The 24,328-nt window shown below is 37.9% G+C and overlaps 1 pseudogene; it reads right to left on the bottom strand.

Moving 5' to 3' along the window:
- Window positions 1-24,328, bottom strand: part of LOC119244747 (armadillo repeat-containing protein 3-like) — a 156,328-nt pseudogene that overhangs the window by 98,851 nt on the left and 33,149 nt on the right.

Here is a 24,328-nt window from a genome sequence, read left to right as displayed (position 1 = left end):
GTCCCTTATTTAAGTTTTCTAGATTCCTGCTATGAGTGAGACCATCCGGTATTTTTCTTTCTCTTTCTGGCTTATTTCGCTGAGCATGATCCCTTACAGCGCCATCCATGTTGCTGCAAATTGCATGTGTTTATCTTTTTTGAATGCTGAGTAATATTCCATGGTGTATATGTACCACATCTTTAGAGAAAATATTTTTAAGCTGTATGTCTGCCAAAGAACTCATATCCACAAATATGCGCAAGGGGTTAAGCATCGCACTATGAAGCAATCCACAGCCTCTGCAGCACAAGTTCGACCCCCGGACAGCCAGGGAGAAACCCTCATGGCACAGCAGACCTCTCCTGTCTTGCCCGCTGCTCCCCTCAGCAGTGTATTTCAGTTCAGTCTGCCTGTTCTGTTCCCCGCTCTGTCCCTGGTGAGTCCTCTCACCTCCTGCATCTCTGACCTGTACCCCAGCTCTTGAGTGCATAAATAAATAAATCTTTAAAAATAAATAAATAAAAGAGCTTCTAAAACTTAATAAAAGAGAAACATTATGGTTGGAAAATGAGCACAGAAGGTTGGACATTAACAAATGAAAACTATATATATAACCAACAAGCATATGGAAACATGTTTAATATCATCGGCCAATGTAGAACAATAAATAAAATCCACAATGAGATGCCACCACACACCCAAATGGCTAAAATGACAATGACTAATAAATCCAAGTGTTGATGAGGATGTGGCACACCTGGAATCTTAGATTGGTGGTTCAAATGTAAAATGTTATAAAGCTTTGTAAATGCTTATAGTAGCATTATTCCAATAACGCCCCAAAAGAGAGACCACCCAAATGGTTATCTGTTGGCAAACAATATGATACAGCCATAGTAAGGACTAGTTACGAAAACAAAGAAACTACTGAAAGACCCAAAAAAAATGAAACCCAAAAAATATTATGCTGAAAGAAGCCAGACACAAAGGAATACATGTAAGTGTGATACACATGTAAGTGGAATACTTATCCAGCTTTTTTCATTTCCGTGTATGTGTGTGTGTGTATGTGTGTGTGTGTGTTTTTATAACAAATATCCTTTTATTGAAAAATAAGCATATTTTTCTTGTTTTGTCTTATGCAAAAATCTATTTCATGGTGGGGGGTGGGATTTTTCTCTAGGCACTCACAAATTTACTGGCAAATTTGCTCACAGATCCATTTGTTTCCTACCCGCTTTGCTCATTTTAGAGCATGATTTGCTGCTCTTTGGTGCATATATTGAGAAGCTATTTTCCATGCCTGGAAGACTGGATGGGAAGGCTCAGGGTATGTGAAGGTGAAAGCCTGTGGGATTTGGACAAAAGGCCACAGAGCAAAAAGCAGGAGCAAGCAGGAACTGTGCATGCCACCCTGGAGTGTGGAGAGCAGGCTGCCCGGTGTGGCCTGTGCACAGGAAGGCAGGGCAGCACTGCCCAGGCGCCGAGCAGCAGACTGGAGACCAGCAAGAGAGAGCTCAGGCCAGGGCTAGTGAGGGTGCCAGGTCAGGGAGACTGCCTCTAATCCTCCCATAAGGGCTGAGTATTGGAGAAATGCCAGAAGAATCTGAGACAGGGTTTCAGCCCTCTGATCTTCACAGTGGTTTCTACAAGTTCTCCCCTCTATGGATGGGGGTTTGAGAGGAAGCTCAGGGCTCCATGGCCTCATCACCCTCATCTGAGTCCTTTCTGTGGTGGCTCCTGAAATCTCTAAGCAGCATTGCTTCTCCTTGAACTCTCAGGATGCAGATGTGCTTAGGAGCTTTGCTTTTCAAATAAAAGAAAAGATGAAAGCTTCCTCAGGTCTCTAAAGTAAATTCACTTTGGATCTTTTAAGGTTGGTTCTATATGCTAACAGATCATGACCTTAGGAGTAATTGTGATTAGAAAAACCTTGTTAACATTCAGTTCTTCTCTTCTAAGTTTGATCCTCACCTCCCACACTCCATCACCTATTTCATTTCTCACACCAAAAAATTATAAGGTGCACCCAGAATAGATCTGTCCATGGAAATGTCTCCTCAGTGCAGAATGCGGATGAAGAGTATCTTTGTTTCTCGTGGTAAGGAGTGCCTAGACCTTAGCAACTATACAAGAGCTATTAAGTGACATTTAATGGAACTGGAATCACCATTTGGAAGAAGCAGCAAGACAACAAGAATGCAGAGCCTCTCGATAGAACTTCAAAGTAGCTGGGAAGGGAGAAATAGGAAAGAAATATTAGAGGATAATTCCAGAAAGTCAGAGGGAACAAAGGACTTGGAGAAGCAATAGGGTCTGGGAAAATATTCTAAAAAAAGCTGCATCCACTGATGACTATGGAAGAGAAGAGATGGGTATTATCTGAAGACTCAAAAGACTGGCATGGGAGGGGGGAGCAAATACTGTTTAAAAATGAACAATGATGTAAAAAAAATCAATAATTTTTAAAAAAGAAATAGAAAAAAAAAAGACTGGCATATTGTTCTGGCCCAGTGCCCGGCACACATGACGACCTGGCGAGGATTCTCAGGGCTCTTCTGTTACAGCAGGGATCACATGTGTGCTCAAAATGTGTTCTTTCTCTGGGTTGGAGGTGACAGACAGTCACATCACGCACCATCCCTTTTCCACCCTAGTTCCAGCCAGGCAGCAAACCCAATCGACACCCAGTCTGTCTCAACCATGTGGTTTTCCCAGCCAGCTGAACAAAATATTTTCAGAATGTGGAATGTAAACAAAGTTCCCACTGCTAGCAATTCTCTGTCATTTACTTGTGTTGTTTTTTATTTTAGTTTAACTCACATTTGAATTCAAAAGGTTGCCAGCCTGCTTGATGCATGTAAACAAATCAGAAATATAGATTAGAATTGCAACTGATTAGTTAGCTGTGAAAGTGTTTGTGTAAATGGAAGGGGGGACAATCTATTATGCTCCTGGGATATTGCTTCTCCACAGGAAATTCAATTGTGAAAGGGCTTTAAAAGCAATGACTTTAGTCATCTGTGTTCTTACACACTGGTTACAGTAAATGTTAATAGAATACCTAGGCAGACCCTCTGCCAGCTCTCACGTGAATCAGCTTCACAAAGAAAAGCAAGGGATGATGTGATTCTGATGGGGGAAATGTCCTACAAATACATGTTAGCAGACAAAATGTGTGATTCTCACATGATTGAAGATGTTTTTCAAGAAAACACAATTTTCCAAGTCCATTATTCCCTGTTGTTCGAAAGTATATGTCCACGGTACATGTTGCTAAGCGATAGAGGTTGTATGGTACTCACTGAGAATCCAAATCAAGATTTGCCTTTCATTTATAAATTTCCTCTGAAACATTCCGTCTTCCAAATAAGCCATAACAATTTCATTGCTTACCCAAAGGCCTAAACAATTAATGTTTTTCTGACACAATGCAATGAATTACATGTTTGATTGATACTTCATAGTTAAATTACCCACTATTTTTATATTATTTGGAACCTGGCAATCTAACATGAAAATTTGCTTCGTTATACATTTCTTTGAATTTTTGTGGTATCTCCTGAGTTGTGTTCAAGTAGCAATGCAAAGTTCACAGATGAGTCAGGCAGGAATAGAAAAGCACCTTACGAGCTCACAACATTCTATTTCCAGTAACTTCTTTCTCCTTCACTCAAAAGCAATTGGTTTTCAGCTCATCCAATTAGCCTCATCATACTTTCTCCAGTGATGCCATCTGTCTTAGTCACAGAAAACTCTTACCCAGAATAAAGCCCCGTGGAATAAGTTTGTGTGCCCTGCAAGATTAGGCACCTGGAGGGCTAGAGAAACAATCACTTTGAACCACAAATTATTTGGATGATTTGGCAAAGGGAAAAGCAACTTCCTTTAAAAGGTGAGATCTAAAAAAGTTTTCATTTGAGAAGGAGAAATGGATAGCTCAAGAATGGAGATTTAAGTCAGGGTGGGAGATATGGGAGGGTGGGAATAATCCGTGTTTTGAGTCAAATGGCTCTACCGATAGACTTTAGTTTCATACTTGAGCATTTTCACAAAGACCAGTCAAACTTCATTGTTAGCAAGTAAAATCCTGAAACCAAATAGAACCCTTCTCTGGTGTGACAGGCAGAAGTTTAACCTTCCCTTACACTTCTAGTTTCTTTTATAAACACAAATCTCAACTCAAGCTCTCATTGATTTGTTCTGAAAATACACCATTTATGATCAATTATGAAATAATTATTGTCAATCTTGTTGGATTATTGTACTATACTTTTCTGTTTTCTATGTCTGAATCTCCCTTTTTTCCATCACATTTGCTTCTTTTAATTCCTCATAGTACAATATGGAAAGCTGATTTTAATTAGGCATTCACATAAAAACCACATTTTGAGCATTTCAGTTAGAACTGTTTTCACTGTGAATAATTTTAATTGAGGGAAGAGTCATTCTTGATCTAACTTGAATCTCCTTGATCTCTTTTAAAACCATGCTTGCCTATTTCATTATTAAGAGAAACACTCATAATTCCTATTTGGTCTGGAAGGGAAAGCTACCTACATGCCATCCAAGAGTGCTGGGAGCAGACAATGAAGAGCTTGACATCTGTTAGGTCACATTTCACCACTACAAAGGATCACTATATTCTGTTTTGCCCAAGTCCTGACTTCCTGGATCATGCAGAAGGGCCAGTGCTTTCTCCTCTGCTTCCTGTCCCCTGATTGTCCCATTATGCACTAAAACAGTTTACCTCTTTCCCCAAGAGTACTATGGGGTCTGGAAATCTTCAAATAAAGAGTCAGGAGACTGACCTTGGCCCCAGGTTGGAATCATATTCTTTTAACATTTTCCTGCATTGGGGTAGGAGAGTAGGGGCAAAGAGTCATTGATCTGAACAATTTTAAAAAGTGTGCTTTTTGGTCCCCATAAGGTAGGTTACTTGCATCTGCACGAGGCAGCAGGAGCTCACAGTTTTAGGTTCCCCTGTGATCTGAATGTTTGTTTTCTCCTCAAATTCCCCCTTCTCCCCAAATTCATATGCTGAAATCCTAATGTCCAATGTGATAGTATTAAGAGGTGGGACTTCAAGAGAGGCTTAGGTCTTAGGGTTGAGCCCTCATGAATAGGATTGATGCCCTTATAAAAGAGGGCCAAACAGCTCCCTCACCCCTCCCATCACATGAGGATACAATGAAAAGACTACAATCAAAAGAGAGTACTCACCTGACCATACTGGAACCCTGATATCAGGCATCCAGTCTGCAGAACAATGAGAGACAAATTACTGTTGTTTATAAGCCAACTGATATGTGGTATTTTTCTTATTGCAGTATGAATGGACTAAGACCGGCCCCAACACCTAACATCTGTATGGTCTCTAGAGAGATTATTGTTCCTATCATGTCTGAGCACTGTATTGTAACAAAATGGGCATACAGACCAATGGAATAGAATTGAGACCCCAGAAATAAACCCACACCTATATGAACAGTTAATACAACAAAGGAGCCAAGAACATACTGAAACAAGGAAAGACTTCAATACATGGTGTTGGTAATACTGACCAGTCACATGCAAAAAAAAAAATGAAACTAGATCACTATCTTACATCACACACAAAAATGAACTCAAGTGGATAAAGGACTTGGATCTAAGACCTGAAACCATAAAATACATAGAAGAAAACATAGGCAGAACACTTTCTGACATAACATTTGTGGTATCTTCACAGATATGTCTCCAACAGCCAGGAGAACAAAAATGAACATAAAAAGCTGGAACTACACTAATAATAGCTTCTTCATAGTTATAGAAACAGTAACCAAGACAAAAAGACTCCACCTGAATGGGATAAAACATTTGCACACCATACATCTACGAGAAGGTGATATCAAATATACACAAAGAAATAATTCAACAACAAAAACAACCCAATCAAAAAAGGGCAGAAGAGCTAATAGGCAGAGAAGACATACAGGGGGAAAACAGGCACATGAAAAAATGTTCATCATCATTCACATTCAGGGAAATGCAAATCAGAATCATATTGAAATAACACATCACTCCTATAAGAATGGCCCATATCAAAAAGACCAAAAACAACAAGTGCTGGCAAGAATGCAGAGAAAAAAGAAAACTTTTACATGGTTGGCAGAAAAGTAGAATAGTCCATCCCCTATGGAAAAACTCTATGGAGGGTTCTTAAAAGATTCAAAATGGATCTACCATATGACCCAGCAATTCCACTCTAGGCATCTACTTGAAGAACACATATACACAGGGCCTCCCCGTTGGCACAGCGGTAGAGCGCTGGGTTGCGAAGCTGCCGGCGGCCTCTGCAGCGCCAGTTCAATCCCCGGCTGCTCCCCGGCCACCAGAGGAGGGTCCCACATGGTGCGCAGACCTCTCCTGCTGCCCACTGCTCCCCTCAGCAGTGTACTTCGGTCCTTCTGCCTGTTCTGCTCCCCGCTCTGACTCTGGTGAAATCTCTCACCCTCCCACGCTTCTGACTGTACCCAGTGCTTGTATAAACAAAACAAACAAACAAACAAATAAATTTAAAAAAAAAACATGCCTCTATTAAAAAAAGAAAAAAGAACATATACACAATTTAAAAGAAAACTTGCACTCCCATGTTCATTACAACATTGTTTAGAATAGCCAAGCTATGGAAACAACATAAGTGCTCCAAAACAGATGAGTTCAAGAAGATTTAGTATATATATATATATATATATATATATATATATATATATGGAATACTATTCAGCAATCAAAAAGATAAACCCATGCCATGTATAGCAACATGGGTAGAGCTGGAAGGGATTATGATAAGTGAAATAAATCAGAAGACATGATGTCACTTGTAAGTAGAATAGAGAAACCAGACAAAGGGTCAGATAAAGCCAATAAACCAGACAAAGGGTCAGATAGAGTCAAACTCAAAAACTAGCCCTTAGCTTAGCTATTGTAAATAGTGTGGCTATAAACATAGGGGTGCAGGTGCCCCTTTGAATTAATGTTTCTGTGTCCTTTGGGTAAATACCTAGAAGTGAAATTGCTGGATCAAATGGTAGCTCCATCTTTAGCAGGTTGAGGAATCTCCACACAGCTTTCCACAGTGGTTGGACCAGTTTGCACTCCCCCCAGTAGTGCAGAAGAGTTCCTTTTTCTCCACATCCTCACTAACATTTGTTGTTGCTAGTTTTTTTTTTAGTATGTGCCATTCTCACTAGTGTAAGATGGTATCTCATTGTAGTTTTGATTTGCATTTCCCAAATGCCCAAAAATAGATGACTGGATCAAGAAGATGTGGTATATATATACAATGGACTATTACTCAGCAATCAAAAAAGATAAACTCATGCAATTTGTAGCAACATGGATGGAGCTGGAAGGGACCATGCTCAGTGAAATAAGCCAGAAAGAAAAAGAAAAATACTGGATGGTCTCTCTCATAGCAGGAATTTAGAAAACCTAAATAAGGGACCAGGAAAAAGACTAATTATAATAAAGTAAAAATCAAAATCAACAAGCAACTATAAACCAGAGACACACTATGGGGGGGGGAGTAGGATCAAAACAAGGGGGGTGGGAATTGTATGGGAACTATAACCAAGATGAAAATGCATACATTGTGCAAAAATGAAAAATGATGTAAAAAAATATATAAAATAAAAAAAAACTAGCCCTTAAAAGAAGACTACAGAATTGATACAGTGAAAGGGGAGAAGAAGGGACAAGCACAAAGCGGAAAGAAGCACAGGAAACTATGGTGGTGGATTATGAGTGCTTTAGTGGTGGGAGCACTACAGTAGCATCACCAAAAAGGGGGGAAGGGGGAGAGCACCTAAAATTCAAAATACAAACAAGAGTGTAAAGCAATGTTACCTGGAAAAAAATATATAACAAGACTGTCTGTCATTTTAAACTGGATTCTTGGAGGGATCCAAAAGACAACAACTCATGGTCTCTATCTTTAAGATTTGGTTGAAATATTCAAGGAAACTTACTATTTCCCTTAGTTCTCATTTTCAGAAGCCAGTAGTAACTTTACAGCTTCTCTTCAGATAGTTCTAGTTTTTAAAGAGTGACTCTGAGAGTATACAGAATATCCTATTCAGATCTCATCAAAATGAAATAGTACTTCCTGATTTTGCAGATTCAAAGGTTTGCATTTGTGTTAAACTTTAAAAATAGTATCCTTGTCCAAACAATGGGCACCACATTGGCTGTTCATGTGGCATCTGTGAGCAGTCTCTGTCATTCTCACACTTCTAGTTTAATCCAGCTGGGAGCAGCTCTCCCTGACTCAAACACATATGTGGCACGTGTTTCAGCACTCAGTCATCATTTCTTAGTTTTTAGCACATAGGTCAGGGAGCCAAATTACTCAGGCAGTTAGATTAGATGTCATTGGCTGGTTCAAACCTTAGTGCCAAAGAATTTTGGTTATTACAATATTTTCATAATTGTCCTTTCAATTTGGGAGGAAAATGGAATGAAGTTATGTTGACAGTGAATTATAGTAATAGCCTGTTTTAGTTTCCCAACATCTTGTTATAAAATATGATCTGTTGTATCTATTAATTTATCATTTGGTGTCAGTATTCTCTCAGGCTGAACAAATAGAGTGTTTAGACAAGATGTAGGCAAGACTTTTCTCTCTCAAAGGGACTTGGCATTTCCCCAGAAATCTATTAAGGACTCATAAATTCATGTTACTTTTTATCTGAAAGAGGACCATAGTTTTTACATTGTCTTGAAATTAACAACATAACATTCCATTCAATAAAAACAACAAACAAAAGGTATACATTAATTCTATATTGTAGACTAATTAAAACACCCAGAGAAAGAGAAAAAATAGAAACAGAAAAAGTGAAAATTAATAGGGAAGATCATGTGGGGACAGACATAAAGAAAAAACAGACACAGTGGGAAAGAAGTAAGTCCAGAGCATAAGCTTTGAAGAGAAATAGCAAACAATGGCTTTTTAATATGTTTCCATTAGACAAGGAAACATTTTCCCCACTACAGCATAAATGGCAAAGTATTCTTGGGAAATTCACTCTCTGAGCAGATACTTGAGAGAGAACTTGAGGACCCTACCCTTGCTCTAAAGAAAGAACCACTGAGTGAGCAGTATATTGAAAATGGACTCATTTTAGATACAGGTGTCAAGTTGGAATCTGAAAGGGAAAATGAGTTAAGACACAAGAAGCAAGAGCAGTACTTTAAGCTGGTTTCCATACACCATATAATCAGCGTTTCCCATTAACCTGAAGATAGACAATCAAAAACTGACAGGATAATGCAAGATCACTTCATACCTGTATGAATGGCTATTATAAAGAAAATAAGCAATACCAGTGTTGGCAAAGATGTGGAGAAAAGGAACACTTGTGCACTGTGGTAGTAATATCAATTGGTGTAGACACTATAGTAAGCAGTATGGACAAAAAAGGAAAAATAGAGGTATTATATGATCCAGCATTCCACTTCCATATATTTATCAGAAGGAAATTAAAATACCAACTTGAAAATATTTGTACACTTCCATCATGCCAATTGCAGTATTGTTTAAAATAGCAAGATATGGACGCACCATAAGGGTCCATCAATGGGTGAATAAGTTAAGAAAATGTGGTACGTGATTTCATGTATTGCTGAACAACAGGGATATTTTCTGAGAAATGTTTGTTGTTGTTGTTGTTGTTGTGCAAATGTCAGAGTATAATTACAAAAACCTAGATGATGCAACCCACTACACACATGGTCCCAATGACATAAACTAAAGGGACCACCATCATATATGGGCTTCATCATTGCTCAAAACAGTATCAAGCAACACATGACTGTATATATAATGGAATATTATTTAGCCATAAAAAGAAGGAATTTTGCCATTTGCAACAACATGGATGGAACTTGAAAGATAAATACTATATGATCTCACTTAATATGTGCAAACAAAAACAGAAACCAAACCTGAATTCACAGACACAAAAACAGATTGGTAGTTGTCAGAGGCTCAGGGTTGGAGGTGGAACATGGGTTAAAGTGGCTAAAAGGTAAAAATTTCCAGTTATAAAATGAATATGTCTTGGGGATATAATATGCAACATAGTGACTACAGTTAATATTAGTATTGTAGGGCCTCCCTGATGGCACAAGGGGTTAAGACGCAGCACTATGAAGCTATCCGCAGCCACTGCAGCACAAGTTCAATCCCCAGCCAGAGAGCTGACCCACATGGTGCAGCAGACCTTTCCTGTCTCGCCCACTACTCCCATCAGCAGTGCATTTCAGTAGATCTTCCTATTCTGCTCCCCACTCTGTCTCTAATGAATCCTCTCACCCCCTGTACCTCTGGCCTGCACCTCAGCCCTTGTATGCATAAATAAGTAAATCTTTAAAAAAAAAAAAAAACAAAACTATGGATTCAAAATCTGATAAGAAAGTACAGACCATTATAGTCAGGAGTGAAGTTCAATGGATATTTTGTGCTGGTTTCAATCTTAAAGAAAGAATAAAAATCTTGGGCCTCCCCTGGTGGCGCAGTGGTTGAGCGCTGGGCTGCGAAGCTGCCCGCAGCCTCAGCAGTGCCAGTTCAATCCCCGGCTACCAGTGAGGGTCCCACATGGCGTGACAGACCTCTCCTGCCACACCCGCTGCTTCCCTTAGCAGTGTATTTCATCAATCTGACTGTTCTGTTCCCCTCTCTGGCTCTGGTAAATTCTCTCATCCTCCCATGCTTCTGACTGTACCCAGAGCTTGTATAAATAAATAAATAAATCTTAAAAAAAAAAAAAAAGAATCAAAATCTTCTATTCACTGCAAATGTTGGCCCAAGGACCCCAGACTTCTTAGGCAAGAACTTATGTCATCCTTGGCAGGACAAGTCTTGGTCCCTCCAGGCTTCTTGCTATAATAATAACCCACACCTTTGTGGCATTTTTACGTTCCTGCTTTCCATTCTAGCTAACTTGAAAAAAAAATGTGGTAAGAAATCTTCAATGAAAACACAACAGCGATTCTGACTGAGTCAGTCTTTTTCCCCATCTTGTCAGCCACCCTCCCCGCCTTCAATCTGCCTCTGCCTCTCCAACAGTGATCCATGACGCCCATGGCCCTCCTTTCTGTAGACTCTGTGCACAGACATGTAACTACAATGAATATGCTGAAGCCAGTTCATACTAAGTGAAAGAATCAATTTTTAAACTTGAAGGAATTCTGCAAACTGGTTGATAAACACAACAATGATTATTTAAAATTAAGTTCTATAAAAAATCCAATAAATATATTAAAATCAGTTGTGATAAAAACTCAAAATTTATAATTATTTGCCTACCTTTTACTCTTAACTGTTCTCTTGAGGTTATGGAGAATGCTGTGTAAACCTCTTCTTATTGAGTGAAGTCTTCTTAAGTAGCTTGAATCAGCCTTGGTGCAATATTCATACTACAGTGATCATCAAATGACAGAAATTAGGGCTTCTTAGTCTTCAGAGAACTAGCTGTAGAAAAACACACCCCTGGATTGAAGGGAGAGTCAAATGAGAAAAATGAAGGTCTGTTACTACTGGAATGCAAAGAAATGGTTAAAGAATATTAAAACAACTAGTATGTTATAAACACAAATCAATTTTATTTGATCTGTCACAAATGTAAAACTTGTGATCTCTGTGAAGATAGAAAGTAAAGAATAAAAAGGATGGAAGTTACCAGTGCCCCAGACAAGCACTGGTGGTTTCCCACTGATTGTTGCATCGTGTTGGCTGCTGTCCCATAGGTCAAAAACAAATCACATTACCAAGCCCACAGTGAGCTCAAGGTAGATATAAACACCTTGAGACCATCACTGAAATCCACCAGCACTGCCAACTAAACCAGAAGATTTCTAACACCTTGAAGTTTCCTCTATAACATTTCTCCCAATATCCTCCATCTGCAGAATGATATAGCTGTAAACTTTATAAAGGAAACCAACAATAAAAATCAGTGCAATTTTCACGTGTGTTTGTGTGTGTGACAGTGTGTGCATGTATGCTTTAAAGAGAGAAAATATGGACACTACAGAGAATGCTAAGTAAAAATAGACATTGAGATAATTAGGCACATTTTGCCAACTACACATATTAGCCTCCGGACACATATTTTCTTTCAATTTTTCTGCCATTCTATTTAGCATTTATGCAAATCTGTGTAAATTTACAGTTGACTATATAGAAGGAAGAAAGGAAGGGAGGGAGGAAGAAAAGAGAAAATGTTTTCCTAGCATACAAAACACTTTTTATCCCAACAAAATATTACCTCCTAAGGAATACTTCCTCTTTCTTAAAAACAAAAACTAAAAAACACTGGATCTGTTAGTTCATGTACACATATACCTCATAAGGGCTGGGTCTATAAGAAGGAAACTACCTACCTATATGGTGTATTTTGAAGAATACTTGGAAAACCCCTTTACTGCCCAAATTCTCCCTTTCTTTCCTAATTTAGTACGTGCTAATTGATGTGGGGATTTTCCTGGGGAGTATCCTGAAGTCTGTAGCATTCCCAATGTGCCAAGTGGACAAGAGCCTAAGCAAAGGCTGCCATAAAGCATGCTTTGGTTCTCAAGAGACTGCAGTTTTTTTGTCCAATTTATTGAGGGAGTTGCGAGAAGATCTGGCATTTATCCCACTCTTGGGGGAAATAATGAATTAAGCAGTAATAGCTCTCATTTCTAGAACTGCCTCTTTGCAACCACCCACTACCGTTCTCCATTAAAAATAAAAATAACAACACAGGAAGTCTAGTAAGTCTTCTCCTTTAAAAAAATCTTTAGATTCTTGAATTCCCTTCTGATTCCTCAGATTTTGAAGTTAACGACTGTTCCCTAACTTTAATCAAATTCTCAAGTACCTAGCATTTAAAAGAGGACTTGCTACCATAAACTAAATCTCACTCTGCTGCCCTAACACTGGAAAGAATTTAAACTCAGGTTTCTGATGTAATTGCCTTTTATTTTTATAAAGACTGAGTCTAGAAAATCTGTTCCTTAACAATGTCATCTATCTTTCCATTTCCTGTTAAAGTAAAAGAAACAATTTTCTGGGTCCTTTACTTGTTGTTACATTCATTCTAAATTCACTATAATTCAACAAGGAATAATCTGACTACCTTTGAACTCCCTATGAAGGAAAGGGTTTTAAGTTTTGAAAGAGCAGGATTTCCAGGGCAGTAATTGGCCGACCTCAAATAAGAATTTTAACACTTAATAACAACATCATTAATGAGATCGCAAAGTGACACAGGTACTCTAGAAAAAGTTTAGCAGTTCCTTATAAAATCAGAAATACACATGTTACATGACCCTGCAGTCCTAGATATCTACCCAAGAGAAATGAAAACATAAGTCTCCCCAAAGATTTGCACACAAATGTTCATAGCAGCATTATTCATAATAACCAAAAAGTTGGAAGCACTGCAAAAGTTCAACAGCTGGTGAACGGATAAACAAATTATGGTAAATCCATACAACATACCAATTAAAACATGAGAACTATGACTAATACATTTAAAGACATATAACTGTATAATTCCATTTATGTGAAATTTCTAGGATGGGCGACACCGTGTAGACAGAACGCAGTTGCCCGGAGCTGAGATGGGGGTAGGATCATCTACATCCAAGCCCACAGGAAGTGAGCAGGATGGTGTTGTGCTCTGCACTGGAATGTTGTGATTGGTTGCATAACCCTATAAATTTACTAAAACTTGTCAAGCTGATCACTTAATAATTGGTATAAATTATGCCTCAATAAAACTGTTCTTTAAACATCTTTAGTAACAAAAAAAAAGGAAGGAAGGAAGGAAGGAGGGAGGAGGGAGGGAGGGAGGGAGAGAGGGATGCCCCTGAATATCTATTTATCTCCAAAAAAAAAAAAAAAAAAGATGGATAAGGCAAAAAATCATGAAATTACTAAACTCTAAAGGGGATGACTTGGGCCTCTGCTGCTGGTGCAGTGGTTGAGCACTGGGCTGCAAAGCTGCCCACAGCTTCTGCAGCGCTGGTTCGATCCCCGGCCGCCTGCAAGGGTCCCACATGGCACGCAGACCTCTCCTGCCGCCCGCTGCTCCCCTCAGAAGTGTACTTCATCAGTCTGCCTGTTCTGTTCCCCGCTCTGGCTCTGGTGAATTCTCTCACCCTCCCGCGCTTCTGACTGTTCCCAGTGCTTGTATAAATAAATAAATAAATCTTTAAAAAAAAAAAGGGGGGGGGAATGACTTGGGAGGGAGGCATTTGTATAAATATACTTTTCAATATGCAATTTTTCTTTTGGAAATAAAATAACCTTCTACATAAAAAACAAATATGTTAGTAAGGATGGAATGGGAAAAATATAATGGCGAGCAAATGAAAGTAATCATCCCAGTTATATTTCAAGTGAGTATTGTAACCACACAGAAGGAAAACAGCAAAAGAAAAAATTTATCCAGACAATGTATGAATAGAGTATTTGATTACATGCCCTCAGTTTGTAGTGGAGTAATGAGGCATGGAGGAAATTACAAACAAATCCTGAACTGTTTTAGTAGGTCTATTTTATCTAGAGGCAATAATGAAGCAATTCAGAAACTATTTTCAATGTATTACGCAAATTAGAAAATAAGTAAGTATGCTGTTATAGGATCCAAGGTTATCGCTTAAAAAAACTTAAAAATACAGAATAAGAAAAGAAAGCAAGAGAACACTGTGGGGATGGATGGAAATGGAAATTATTGCTATGAATTCATGTTTTCTAAAATACATATATGTTCACCATGTATGTATATAGGTGTTACGGATATATGTATTTGTGCCTGTATATTTATATAAATATGCATTGATTTTTCTAGTTCATACAACAGCAAAGATTTGCTACTTGCAATGAGCATACCTCAAGATCTGTTTCTAATATCTTGGTTTCTAATATCTTTTCCCATTAAAAGTAGACATATTTTTGGGTCCAACCATTATGGAAAGCTGTCTGGAGGTTCCTCAGTCTACTAAAAATGGAGCTACCATATGACCTGGCAATTCCACTACTAGGGAATCTACCCAAAGGACACAAAAACATTGACTCAAAAGAACACCTGTACCCCTATGTTTATTGCAGTACTATTTACAATAGGTAAAACCTGGAAACAACCCAAATGCCCAAAAACAGATGGCCGGATCAAGAAGATGTGGCACATATACACAATGGAATCAAAAAAGATAAACTCATGCCATTCACAGCAACATGGATGGAAGTAGAAAGAATTATGTTCAGTGAAATAAGTCAGAAGGAAAAAGAAAAATATTGGATGGTTTCACTTATAGGAGGAATATAGAGGAACCAAATAAGACATCAGGGGCAAAAATAATAACAATACAAAAAAAAACCCAACAAAACAGAAACAGACAATTATAAATCAGGGGACAGAAGAGGGATTAGGGGGAGGGAGGGAGGAGCACAGGGGACTGAGGTGATAGGGCATGGGTGCATTGGTAAAGGAAATTCTATGGGGACTACACTTGAGGTGGGGGGAGCGCAAACACTGTTTAAAAATGAACAATGATGTAAAAAAATAAAAAATACATATACCTATGTTATAAATATAATCATTTACAGAGAAAGGAAGGATAAAAGAAAAAAATAAAGACAAAAAGGTGAAAGATGGACATTCCTAGTCAAACAAACCCCAAATATTTGTGACCAGCAAAATTGCATGAATGCTAAAGGAAGCTATTCAGGCAAAAGGAAAAAGATAACAGGTGGAAATTTTAATCCACACAAAGGAATAAAGAATGTCAGAAATGGTAAATATGTGGGTAAATACATTCTTTCTCCTATTTCATCTCTTTAAAAGGTATCTGACTATTTCAAGAAAACACAGCAGAGTACACTGTTACAAAGTTCTTTCATGTAACAACATAAAATGATATATAGTCATTTAAAGGCAGACTATGATTAGTTACATACCGTAAACCCTAGAGCAACTACTAAAGAAATTGTTAAAGGAGGCACAACTACTAAACCAATAGTAGAATTAAAATAATAAAGGGATCAATTCATTAAAATAGTGCTAATAGAGGGGCCTCCCTGATGGCGCAAGAGGTTAAGCACTGCACTATGAAGCAATTTGCAGCCTCTGCAGCACGAGTTTGATCTCCGGCTGGCCAGGGAGAAACTCACATGGCAAAGCAGACATCTCCTGTCTCACCAGCTGCTCCCCTCAGCAGTGCATTTCAGTCAATCCGCCTGTTTTGTTCCCCACTCTGTCTCTGGTGAGCCCTCTCACCCCCACACCTCTGGCCTGTACCCCAGCTCTTATATGTATAAATAAATAAATCTTAAAAAAATAAAACAGTGCTAATAGAGCTTTGAAATACATGAAGCAAAAAGTAACAGAAGTAGAAAATAGAGAAAAAATTCTAATTGTAAATCACCACTCCTCTCTTAATGATTATTAAAATTTGTGGGCAGAAAATAGTAAGATTTGGGCCTCCCTAGTAGCGCAAGGAGTTGAGCACCCCACTATGAAGCAATCCACAGTCTCTGCAACATGAGTTCGATCCCCAGCCAGTCAGGGAGCAACCCACAGGGCGAGGCAGATCTCTCCTGTCTCGCCCGCTGCTCCCCTCAGCAGTGTGTTTTGGTCAGTCTGCCTGTTCTGTTCCCCACTTTGTTTCTGGTGGATCCTCTTACCCTGCAAATCTCTGGCCTGTTCCTCAGCTCTTGTATGTATAAATAAATAAATCAAAAAAAAAAAAAAGAAAGAAAATCAGTAAGACTTGAATAACATTATCAATCAACTTAAACTGTCATTTGTAAAACACTCTACCTACCAATAGCAGAATAGATACTATGTTCAAGTGTAAGATGGAACATCTATCAAGAGAGACCATATTTGGGACCATAAAACAAGTCTTAATAAATATTAAGGGTTTGAAGTCATTCATAATGTGTTCTCTAACCACAAAGGACTTAATTATAAATCAGTAATAGAAAGATATCTGGGAACATTCTGATATTTGAAAATTAAACCACATACCTCTAGTAACATATGGATCATCAAAGAAACCACAAGTGAAATTGAAAGATATTTTGAACAGAATTAGAACAAAAGCAGCAATCTTTTCTTTCTTTCTTTCTTTCTTTCTTTTTTTTTTTTTTTTGGCATGTACTTAATCAGGGAATGTGTAACTTTCAATGTTTATGCTGCAAAGAAGAAAAGTTTAAAATCAAATATCTAAGCTTCCACCTTAAGAAACTAGAAAAGAGAGAAACTTAGCCCAAAGTGGAAGGAAAAGAATACCCAGAAATCAATAAATGGACAAATAACAGAGAAAACCGCTGAAGCCAAAAGTTGATGTTTTGAAAACAACGAAGTAAATCTTTAGCCAAATTGAAAAAGAAAAATAAGAGGATACCATCACCAATGTCAGGGCTGAACAATTCTGGTTTAAATTCTAAATTTAAACCAATAAACTCATATACAGCTGATAGGAATACCAGTGGCACAGCCACTTTGGAAAATGGTTTGTCAGTTTCTTATAAAGCAAAATAGATCTTTATCACATGATCCCACAATTCCATTTCAAGATAACTCACAAGAAATAAAAAGGTATATTCATGCATATTCCTGGAAACAGACCAAACACCACCAACAGGTGAACAGAAAGCTTATCTGACACCATGAAGGAAGAAACTTTTGAGACATGCAACAAACACCACACTGAAACTATATTTTGATTGTTCTTTTGTCCTCCTAGGTACCCCCACTTTCCTCTCCCTCTCTCTCTGACTCTTTATCTCACCATTGCCACTATAAACTCCCTGAGATTATGAGCTATTTCCTCTTTTCCATCATCTTCCTAATGCTTAGCACAGAGCTTGCCATACAGTGGTTATTACTTGTTGTATGAAGGAATGTTATGACTTTTCAATGTTTTTGAAGTTTCTATTAAATCCAGGTCAGCTGCATATTCTGAGACACAGGGATCATACACTCTGTTCTGGTGAAGAACACCATTCATTTTGACTTCTGGATAACTGGTTGGTGGAGTTTATGGGATGGTAATGAAAGCTCTTACGCTCCTGCTCCCTCCTTTGTCCCTCTTGATCCTCGAGAGATTTAAGCTGAGGTTTCTTCCATCCCTCCTTTAGGCTCAGGCACAGCGCCAGTCCCAACCTCAGTGTTCGAATTATATGCTCCTTTGCCCAAGTTTTAGGAGCCAACTTTCAATTTGGCTGTTGCAGTACGTTCTGGCTCTTTGGGAGTATAGTTTGGGTTCATTTATATTCATGAGCTTACAAAGGGGGCTGACTCATCAGGGAGGATGGGCAATGGATGAAGGCCCCTTTCCTGATCTTTTTCCTGGTTTCTCCATGGGATTAGCCAGGCTGCAATCCCCACTGAAAATAGCCCAGAAACTTCTTGGAGAATTCCTTAGTTTCCTTTCCAAATGGAACAGACCCTTCAGGCTTGAACTTCGGGTATTTTGGTCTCCCGAGATGAGCACCCAAAAGTGCACATCACCCTAAATACACTATGTTTTCATCTGCTGTGGGACCTGATGTGTTTTCCATTCACTTAAAAATGTGTAACCAGGTCTAGCAACCCACAGAAGCTAGTGGAAAACTAGCGCAGAAGATAATAACCCCAGGGACAGAGATTGCCATCGGCCAAGAGCCAAGGAGATTGTTCTTTCTTGGGATGGAGCTGGTTCACAATCTCAGCAATCCAACTTCAGGACTATGCTTTCACCTCTATAAATTGAGATGAATGAGTGAGTCCTTGGAAGAACACCATTAAATATTGAGAGAGGGGACCATCAAATCTACAGCAAATTTCACATTGTTTTCTGTGAGTGGCCACATTCTACTCAAAGATAAGCGTCAACGTGCCTGGACTCTGACTTACAGCTCTGGTTACTTTTTGAGAAGTGACTTCTTGGTGCTTTTCAAACATTCTGAGACCCACAGGTCGCATAGCGAGTAGTAACTTGCTAGGAAACTAACTTGATAGGAAGAGAGTCCTCCCCACTTCAGACAAAACACTGGAAGGTGTCATTCCTTCACGCTTTCATCAAGTATTTTTTTTAATTTATTTTTTAAGATTTTTTTTAAGTTGTTTTTTTTTTTAAATTTATACAAGAGCAGGGGTACAGGCCAGATGCACGGGAGCATGAGAGGATATACCAGAGACAGAGTGGGGAACAGAATAGGCAGACTGAGCAGTGGGCGAGACAGGAGATCTGTTTGCCATGTGGGTTGCTCCGAGGCTGGCAGGGATCAAACCAGCACTGTAGAGGCTATGGACAGCTTCATAGCACTGCGCTCAACACCTGTGCCACCAGGGAGGCCCTCATCAAGTATTTTTAAGCATCTTTCTTTTTTGGTGGGAAAGGCAGCAACAAACTCTGACTTCATGAGGTTTCTGTCTGGCAGGAAAGATGACAATTAAATGGGCAATTTCAATAAGTGCAAGTAGGCAATGACAGAGAAAGTGCTGGGTGTGACAGAGGGGACCCTGGGAAGATACCGTGTCCCACTGAGAAGTAATGTTAGGGGAAGAGCCATGGCGAGATTCAGAGACATATGCCAGGGTCAGCCCCGGCAGCGAGAAGAGGTAGATTAAGGCCACAGAATGCTGAAGAGAGCCTTACCTGTAGCTGTTATGGAACATTTTTAATGACCATCAAAGAAATCATGTGAGCCCTCGGGGACATGGACAGAGATAAAGATGTTCCAAAATTCCAGGGTGCTGGTGTTTCTACTGGTAGGTGCACAGAGATCAAGCATTTCTTGTTCTTGTTGCTGAAGTCACCACACAGCTGACTGGCTTTGATGTAGAGATACTTTATTACATTACTTTCTTTTGTTCTTTAGATAGTTTTGTGTGTATATGTTGCTTTTTTTTTTTCTTCTTCATATATTGGCTCTGCATCCTCCCAGGGAGAGTAATTCATTTTACAAAGTTGATTATTCTAAAAAGTAAACTCATGTAAACTTTGAAAGACTACCATGAAGTGACTTGGTAAAAACTGGGGAAAAAGCAAAAATTAAAGAGCGCACCTCAGTATTCCTCAAACTTTTCATCATGGGCTTCAGTACCAGAGGAGAACAAAGCTCTACACCTAGAAACTGGGACATCACTACAACCTCTCATACATCAAAGGTTTTTGGTTTTATTTTAAAGCATTGCATAAACATGAATGCATTTTGGTTAACTGCACCACATCAAGGTTACTTTAATATGAAAACAGTATATTTCGTCCAAGTCTTTGAATACTTGATACTCCATGAAAAGAAGTCTGCATATTCTAGAGCAAGAAAGACTTTTTCACACTTTTCATTATACCTTGCATATGTTTAACTACAATTGCTGGTACGTACACAAAATTTACAGTAAAATACGAAAATAGTCCACAACAGTTAACAATGGATAATATCCTCCACCCCTTACTTTTGTAATAATGATCCAAAATCTCATTCAGACAGATGGATCTATAGCAATATCTTTGTATCTGTTTTTTCTTTCAATCTTTAAAGTGATGACAGCAACATTTGCATGTGAGGGATGCTATAAGAATTAAATTGAATTAATGCACGTAAATATTGAACAATAATGGATAGTCCATAAAACTTTACTTCGTTCAAATGTAAGGTTGTACCTCAGTGTAATTTAAATAAACTTCAGAGGGAAAAATCAATTTTATAAATCAAGACAACTTGTCACAGAATTGTCTGAAAGTCAAAACACTTAAATTTTAAAATAAATGACTAAAGTTCTGGAAAGTAAACTTCTGTTTTGAATGCTCCTGATAGCTTCAGAAATTCATTAATTCTGCTTATGCTATGGTCTTACTGTCTAAAAGTTGCAACAGTAATACTTAGTATGGAAATAAATAAGATGAAAGAAAGATCCTTGAAACACACATCAGCGATGTTCTGTGTCTCATCCTTGACCATGGTTTTTTAAGTGTGATTCAGATGTTTGATGAGCACCATTGTGATAACATAAGAGGTACTCTTGTAGGAACAGATGAAAAATGTGAGGGCAATGGAATGAGCAGAACTGTCCATGGCGACATGATAACCACTAAGTAGGCAACATAAGAATGTTAATGTCCACACATTAAAGGGACCAGCACATCTTAAGCATTATGCTGGTCTGTGTTGGGCTGAGGATTTGAAATATGTGATCAAAGATTCCCTAAATGTTTCTTTAGAAGTCATTGCACAAGACTAAAGAAAAGAAGGGGGGAAATGTCACTGGACCTCAAATCTATAATTTATATTTTTAAGTCAGTATTTGGAGTTCTATATCATCAAATGAAATTTAGATGGAAAGTTACTGATTGTGTTATTGAAATTAATATATATTTTATTGTTTAAAAAGCACAATGAGAACTAAATAAGCTATGTAATTCAAAAACTAAATCCATTAGGAATATAAATGATCTAAACCTTCAGTTTAATTTTTTGTGTGTAGTAATTTGTCAGGTGTCATCATTTTCTTACAAAGAAAAGAATTTTTAAATACTTGGCTATAAGTCACTAAGAATTATTTTATAGCCATATTCCCTTCAAAGTAAATTGGCTATCTTTAAACATTTTAAAGAAAATTTGCAAAAGATTTTCTAGACATTATTGAAGAAAATAAAACCCTATTATAATGAAAATTCCCTTTGGTAAAGATAGTTATTATATTTCTTTGGTAAATATGACAGATGGAAATGGTATATAAGAGACAATAAGCTAGGTATACAGAGTGCTATTTTATTGTGCACATAAGATTCTCATTAGTTATGTGTTAGCTGTGCTTATTATATCATATAACTGTCATTGCCATTTTCCTTAATCTATTCTGTTCATTTACTGCTTTCATATTAACAACAGCACCCTGCAAGTAGAATCTAGCAAATTTAATCTTTTCCTATTAGATTGCATTTTCATATTTACAGGACTATTTGGAAAAAAAGAAGACCAGGGTACAATTCTCATGCCAGATTGTCACATTAAATTAAATCTATATCCTTAACAATGAAATGGTGCTCTCAGCACATGGCTATGCTTTCAGAATTAGATTGGTCTTTGTTTCTGGTTTTTCATGTCACTAAGAACTATCTCTTGCTGTTTGGAAAATTCCTTTCTGAAATTATCTGTGCAGTATTTCATTTAAATTGCAAGAAAGCATAATTCCCTGAATTTTATTTTAGTAACACAGCTAGAACTACTAACTAAAAAGACATACCAGCCAAATGACAGAACACAAACTTACGTGCAGTAAGGGAGTCACATATGGAAACACCCATGGCTGATGTTTATTATCAATTATAATCTTTTGCCTTGATTTGAGTTGTTACCACTTGAAGAAAATGTATTTCCTGAAATATATCAAGGCATCTGAATTTCAAATAAACATAGAAGAGGCAAAACATTTTAACTTTCTAAAGTATATGTTCATATTTTTTATATATGTGCATGTTTGTATCATGTTTTCTAATAATATCAACATAAAACACTGTTAGTAGCGACAATAATGACATGAATGTGCCCTCCATATGCCAGGCACTATGCTCAGCATTGTACACAGCTTTTCTCCTTTAATCCTCACAAAACTGTATGAAATAAAACCTACCATCCCCATTTTGAAGCTGAGGAATCTGAGTTTTAGTGACATTAAACAACTTGCCCAAGTAAAGTCAGTAAGAGGTAAAATGGGGATTTGAAATGAGACACTTGGCTCCAGATCCCATGTTCTTGAACTGCTCTTCTTACTCCAAAAGAATTAAGATAACTCTACTAATACAGCAGTATGATATCGAGGACAGTGGTTAGGACATAAATACTAAGAGTTCTCATCACAAGGAGATTTTTTTTTCCATTTTTCTTTATTTTCTGTTTATTAAATGACTATGATAAAATGGATTTTAGCTGAACTTATTGTGGTAATCACTTCATTATATATGGAATTCAAAGCTTTATGTGGTATGCCTTAAACCTAGACAATAACTGATTGAATTATTACTCAGTAAAAATGGGGGAAAATAATTTAAGATAATTTTGAAAGATGCATACTATATCTCAAAACAACAGGAATTAGGAGTACAAAAGAAAGAATAGGGATGAAAATGGGGACAGGAATTAGGCCTGTACATGAAACGCACTATACTACCTTAGGCTGAACCACAGGGATACTTTAAGTTTTCTAGCAGTCTGTGCAAAGTCCAAACAAAATATGATACCTCTATTAAAAAACCAAACCATTTACTCAAGGAAAGCACAACTATTCTTTCTTTATATTAAGCCTCTTAAGGATTCCCATAAACAGAATATCAAGTAATGTAATGAAGCCCATTTTTAACAATCTCCATACAGTAAATGTGACCATGAAATTTGCAGAGTTATTTCTTATTAATCCACTGACACAGGCAAAAAAGTGCAACTCAGTTAACAACTCTCCAGAATGGTCCCAGGCACAAAAGGGCTACAATCAAGGTTGAAGACATTAATGAAGACAATTTGCTTTCAAAATAGAAAGCTGAACTAAAATAGATAATATATGTACTACTTTTATTTGTAGTTGTGATATAGGCACAATATTTCTCTGGAGGTAAAAGTAATACTTTCACATCAAAACTTGTATTTTAAAACAAGAGGAAATGAAAACAGCATGTAGTTACCTTCACTGTGTCCTTCACTCAGAAACCCCTGACTCTCACATCTGCTAGTACACAGTCGTTGTTCCCTTTTCCACCTCTCCATGCTAGTAGCATGGCAAGGAACATTATGGAAAAGCATGTGGAGCTTTTAGAAAACCTGAAGGTAGAAAAAAAGTAGAATAAAAATCAGTACCTGTTGAAGTGATTATGAGGTCAGATTTCAAGACAACACTGATCTTTTCTTATAAAATTTGCCCTCAGATTATCCTGTCTCACACTACTTGAAATGTTTCCTTTTTGACTTTGTTAGACTACATCAAAAACTACCCAGAAGAAAGGCTGTGGCTAGCAGGAATCCTCTTTTTATTTATTTTTTTTAAGATTTATTTATTTATACATACAAGAGTGGGGTACGGACCAGAGGTGTTGGGGGTGAGAGGATTCACCAGAGACAGAGTGGGAAGCAGAACAGGTGGACCTACTGAAATACACTGCTGAGAGGAGCAGCGGGTGAGTCATGAGAGGTCTTCTGCTTCATGTGGGGTGCTCCCTGGCCGGCCGGGGATCAAACTTGTGCTGTGGTGGCTGCGGCTGTCTTAACCACTTGCGCCACCAGGGAGGCCCTGAAGATGTATTTTTTTATGCACACAAGAGCTGGGGT

Source organism: Talpa occidentalis, unplaced genomic scaffold, assembly GCF_014898055.3.
Source record: "Talpa occidentalis isolate TD23 unplaced genomic scaffold, MPIMG_talOcc4v2.1 talOcc4.14, whole genome shotgun sequence".
In the NCBI taxonomy this organism is placed as follows: Eukaryota; Metazoa; Chordata; class Mammalia; order Eulipotyphla; family Talpidae; genus Talpa; species Talpa occidentalis.
The sequence above is the reverse complement of the archived record's forward strand: the minus strand, read 5'-3'. Positions and strand labels throughout refer to the sequence as shown.